The sequence below is a fragment of the Simochromis diagramma genome, unplaced genomic scaffold (assembly GCF_900408965.1).
Source record: "Simochromis diagramma unplaced genomic scaffold, fSimDia1.1 OVJJ01000387.1, whole genome shotgun sequence".
NCBI lineage: Eukaryota > Metazoa > Chordata > Actinopteri > Cichliformes > Cichlidae > Simochromis > Simochromis diagramma.
The window spans coordinates 7686117-7691890 of NW_024387152.1; the positions used below are offsets into that span (position 1 = coordinate 7686117).

At 41.7% G+C, this 5774-nt stretch overlaps 1 protein-coding gene across 1 annotated transcript in view; it reads right to left on the reverse strand.

The window, feature by feature from the left end:
- sema3b (sema domain, immunoglobulin domain (Ig), short basic domain, secreted, (semaphorin) 3B) overlaps positions 1–5774 on the reverse strand; it is a 53969-nt gene that overhangs the window by 22480 nt on the left and 25715 nt on the right.

Genomic DNA, 5774 nt, shown 5'->3' on the forward strand with positions numbered 1-5774 from the left:
GGAACAATAAAGCCTTTCAGTAGAAACAGTCTCCTTTATTATATTGCACCTCACAGTTGGCACTCAGTAACAGGCAGACAGTTGGCTTTTCCCCTCTTTTCATTTTCAATCTTTACTTATTTTCCTCCTTCTAACAATTACCTCTATCACTTCCCTTCATCTGTCACCCTCTATAAAAACCCCTCTTGTGTCTTGGCAATAAAATCAGCTGTTCAATAATAATCTGCTCTTTACTGCAGACTAGATCTCCCCGTCTTGACTGGGGCGATATTAGACGTAAAATAACAGTGTCTTTCTTTGCTTGGGATACTTTAAATGAGGGGTAAGGCCAAAAAAGATTTGTGGATATATTTAAACTGCAGTCTATTGCTAGCCATATGTTTTCAACTAGAGCCAAATCAGCTGACTTTGTAATGCACTATAAATGAATACAACATTTGTTTTCCACTAATAACTACAAAAGATGATCCAAGAGAGAAAAAGATATCAGTCAGAGCAACTAAGAAAAAGAAGAAGCAGTATTTCTCCCTGGAGTAATTTAGATTTGGCAGCATGGCGCTGTACACAGCCCGCACCTTTCTACGACTACAGAAACAATAAGGTGGGAAGAATAGACTAGGCATCTGCAACAACAGACATGATACTGATTGTCAGACACATATGGGTTGATTTTGGATTGTAAAGTGGCTTGCAGATGCAGGCAGAAGTTTAATATCAAAATCTGAGATTTGTCAGCCATTAGTTGTAGTGGGATGCCACTGACCTCAGTGTACGTAGAGGTGTTGTGTCTACGTTCCGCGAGGATGACTGTGTGAACAGAGTGAGGCCTGTCATCACCAACATCATCTCAGCCATATTTAAAGCATGCCAAGCTTTCAAATACTCACTTTGCTCTAAGCTGGAACAACTTTCTCATTAATTTCAAATTCCTGGTTATCACTGAAAACTAAAGAATCACTTTAAAGCACAATATACATAAGATGAGAAAACACACATACATTATACAGACATAGACCCGTCTGTGCTGTTGGCACAGAGTTTTATGAATAATGGAGCTATTGAAGCGTAGAGACAGGAGAGCTCTCATAAGCTCATGGCTCCCAGGCCACAACACAACAAGACAGAGCTTAACAGGAACATAAACTCTCACATACCCTCCAGTATCTAAACACACGCACATTTGTGAATGGACAAAAGCACACATGCAAGGCTATATCCCAGCACAGCCTGCTATCTGCTACTTTAACTCGCTGTTTTCGAATTGAAGAGGTCTTGGGTGATTTCACAGATGTTCGCTGAGTGCAAAGTTTCCCAGCTAGCATTAAAGAAGTGATCACAAGAGCACTAAACTGTGCTGAGGTCTGTGAAACAGAAAGGCCGAAGCACAAGGCTGCATGTCTATGCACGCTCAAGTTTCTGCACTGAACTGCAAAGATGCTGCAGTATTTCAAGGGGAAGGACGTCAGCACTCTCATCAGCTGCAGCTACGTGACACAAGAACAGAAGCGAGCACGCACACGCGCGCAATTCACGTCACACTCCCTGGAAGCGACAAGAGGAGCAGCGAAACCCTCACACTCCTGTTGGCTGCTATAAAAGGAACGACTGGTCCCATTGTTCCTCCGAGACACCCCGAGCTGTGTGTTGCAGTGTTTGTGTGCATCCTATAACTCTGGCTTCATGAGTTGAAGAGTCTATTATTGTTCCTCTTCATCACATCACATCACAGCCCTGTGAGCAGGCACACACACACACAAACGTTTGTATGTATTCATATACAAGGATGTAGGAGAATATATCCCCATCTAAAAAACTAGCCCTTCTCAGCACACACACACAAACACACACATGCATGCACATGCAGAGGCAAACACAAAGTCCTTGCATGTTCCATAATGGATCTTAATAATAAAAAAAAGCCATTGGGGCCGCTGACACTTGCATTCAGTTCAGCTTCAATAGACATGGAGCAGCAGCATGCCAAGAGGGAATGGATTAAAAGTAAAGAGAAAGACAGAGAGAGAGAGAGATTCTGGGTGGGGGGGTCTGGGGGGGGACCAGGCTGTCCTGTCAAAACCAGAGTAAATTGAGATGGGCAGACAAAGCGGCCCGCCTCCAGGGTGAAACAGCTTTGTCAGAGCGGGGTTAGAGTGCAACTTTACTGTATTGTATGCAGTAATGAATAAATGGATATCTGCAGTTTAACCTGTAGACCACCACTGCCACAGGTCACAGTGGAGATCAAGAGCAAGCCGAGCCAGAGGGGGAAACAATGAGGGTCAGATATATGAAGAGACAGGTAGGTGAAAGGGAAGCAAAGACAAATAAAAACATTACAGAGGGAAGAATGAAGAGATGACAAAATGATGTAGAGACAGAAGACAAGAAGTTGTTGAGAAGGCCGGTTAAGAGAGGGGAATCACAACAGGAGCAGAGCAAGGAAAACGTGTGAAAAGAGTTGAAAGATGAATTGTGGATGAAGCAGTAAGGCAATGTGAATGAAAGGGAGAGGAAAGGAGAATTAGAAGTCTAAAAGGAGGGAGAACGGGGAGGGGAGAATTGAAAAGGCAGGGAAAGACAACAAAAGAGAGAACGTGGAAAGGAGTGAACAAAACAACAGGATATAGACATTTCTGCACTTCAACCCTGCAGCCAGCCTGCATGCATGCAGTCTTACAAAAAAGGAGAATGCAGCAGAGGTAGGGAGGGAGGAATGGAGAAGAAAACAAGTGAGGCAGGAGGTGATGGAGAGAAAGGAGACAATTGTTTCTCCCCTAGGGGAAAAAAAAAGAGTTCCCTGGCCTGTGAGCAATAAGTCTAAGCCTCCCTGCAAGTGAGAAATGAAAAGCGGGAGGGATGGATGGATGATGATGAAGAATAAGTGGAGAGGGTGAGGAGGGGAGGGAGAGCTTTACAGAGCAAAATAGCTGTAACAGCAGGTAACTGGTGGCTTTTGCACCAGTTAATTTGCTAAGGGGGCGACAGATGGGACGAGCGACGGGGTGAAAGAGAATACAGTAAGATTTTTTTTAAAAAGTTCGTATGTAATTCAAAGCTCTCACTTGAATTCTCTGTCTCTTACAAAATGTGTTTTACATATGAATGAGGAATACGGCAGGAGAACAGCATAGGAGTTCCATGTATTTTTCCATAGTTCCATCTTATTTTATGATTTTTAGCTCCCCAACTCGGTCAGGTTTAAGAAAAGACTTGGCTCAGTGTGAAAGAGATGCTTGCTTATCATCAGTCTAGGGTACCACGGTGATGAGTCCTCCTCCCATCTATACTATCTAATTTGATTGGTTTTCTGTGGAGCACTGACTGCAGGAAAGCAGTCAGTGCTATGGAAAACATATGTTGGCACACAAAAGCCTTTATTAAAAGTCAGTCCAGAGAAAGATCTGCTTCTCTCCCATTATCACTGACAATGCAGCTCCTTTAATCTATGGCTATTTATAATTATGTGTACTGCTGAATTGTGAAATAGTGGAAGTAAATCAGAGGAAGGGAAGGAATGCAAGAGAGAATACAGTAGAGAAGAGTAAGGATGGACGCAAAGAGCGAGAAGAAGGTTAAGAAGAGGGCTGGTAAGGTGAACAGATAAGTCTGTTCTAAAGAAACCAAGATGTTTTTCCAGAAATACTATAAAGTCTATAGTTTTGAAATCATATGACCACATAAAAGAGTTAACTGCATTCTCATTGAAACATGTCATTTTGACATAATAAAACACATCTGAAAAGAATTGAAGCTGGAAGCACAAATGTTATGCCACCAGCTGTTTTCCTTCTGGTTATTTACTGCTGTTTTAATCAAATTCAGAAATTGTTTTGCAATAAATTTGACTCATGTATTGATGAAGTGATCATAATACGTGTCAGAACGCAAAGCACTAATAGTCTGTGTCACATTATTTTTCTCAGATTAAAAGAATAAATATTAACTAGTGACAGCTAAGTCACTAGTAAGGAAATGGTATTCAGGGTGTAAATGTGATGGTTAGAGTGAACCCATCCAGGGACCGAATCCATCTGTACAATATATAGTAGCATAGTATAGTGAGCATGTCAAATCGTGGACCTCCAATCTAAGTTACCACCTTGGCATTTAAAGAATACTTTTTAAAGCACAGTTGTGTTTTGATTCAGTTCTGACTGAAAAATTTTGGCTTGCCAGTTTTTGCCCCATTTCCAAGAATGAAAAGAAGCACGGAAGCAGAAAGTCTTAGATGTGTGAACGGGGCAGGTGATGCAGGGAGGCGTTGCTTAATGTAAATGCTGCAGACTTTAACAAACAAATTCTACAAGAGTCATGCAAAACTGTGACTTTAACCATGAATACAGCTGTGACAGCGCTTTGGTCTGAAGCATGACAGCGTTTTGCTTTTTCTGGGAAGGACAACGAGGTGCGCAGCGCTTCATTTCCCTTGATAACTATAAAAATAAACATTCATAAAGACAGACCACCTATAGTGAAAAAGCAGTAAGTTGAAATGATGGTTTTCTGCTATAATTATGATATAAATGGCCCATAAATGTAAAAAAATTACAACTAAAAGTTGAGTTGAAAAACTTTTCAAGTACATAGGAAAAAAGGGGAAAAGCCTGAGTCATATGAAGGCTACAAAAGAATTTAATAAGCATCTCAGAAGTTCATTCTTATTTGAAGTGTTTTAAGTCTTTGGGCAATGCTAGTCATAGAAGCAAAGTGAAGCTTCACACACACACACACTCAACAGAAACAAAGTAAGCCCTAGCTTTAAGCCAAAAGTGAGCACCGGTCTTTATGGGATTTAAGCTGAAACATATTGAGAAAGAAAAGCGAAACAGTCTGAAGCAGAGTCCTCGGGTCCCTTTAAAAGAGTGTAAGTGAATGAAGGAGCTGGAGATGCTGTGGCAGTCCGCTGGTCCTGAGCCATTTGGCCCAGCATCACAAATGGAAAACTTCCCAGTCTACAAACCCCATGGCTAGCATTTATTCAGTTTGACTATTCTTATTATTCAGAGTGTGAAGGGAAAAATAAATATTGAAACTGGAGTCACTAAAACTTGCTAATTGGGTGTTTGCTGTCGTCACTAATTATGCTCATGCTCATACCGGTCTCATTTGTGAGGATGGATAACTTTTCAGTCTTTCACCAGTTTTGCCTGTATCGCCGGGATGGGAAGAGGTGATTGGAGTGATACTACTGAAGAAAGAAATCTGCTTAATTACTGTGGGAAAATTGCCTTGCGGTCATGCAGCTTAAATCTCTCATCTCATGGAAGAAACTCTGAAATAAGAGATAATGAAGGAGTCACTAAGGCGAGGGCAGCCTGCTGGTCCCTGGTAGCTATCCATTTGGCTGTGTTAAGCCCTGAAGCAGCAGTAAGGCGAGACCTTACAGAGCAGCCTCTGGTCTCCTGACTGGATCTGCTCCAAACTGTTCCCAGAGGAAAGACAACTCAGTTGACTCTCTCAAATGAAACAACAGAACAGATTTCAAGTAAACACTCTGAGAGAAATCCCACATGTCATCAGCATGACTTTTAGAAAGATATTTTAGTTTGAAGTGGTGCGGGATTAGCAGTGCTGCACGTGGTCATGTCACAGGCACAGCAGGCTCAGGGAACCGGGAACTTAATGGCACAGCAGGAGTCATGATTTCATTATTACTTCATCTACAAGTTAAGTCCGTTTGTGGTTGGAAGTGTCTTCCACTAAACTGAACTAATTTTATTGACTTTACGGACTTAAATGGTGATCTTACTGGAACAGAGTCCAAATTAACTTAC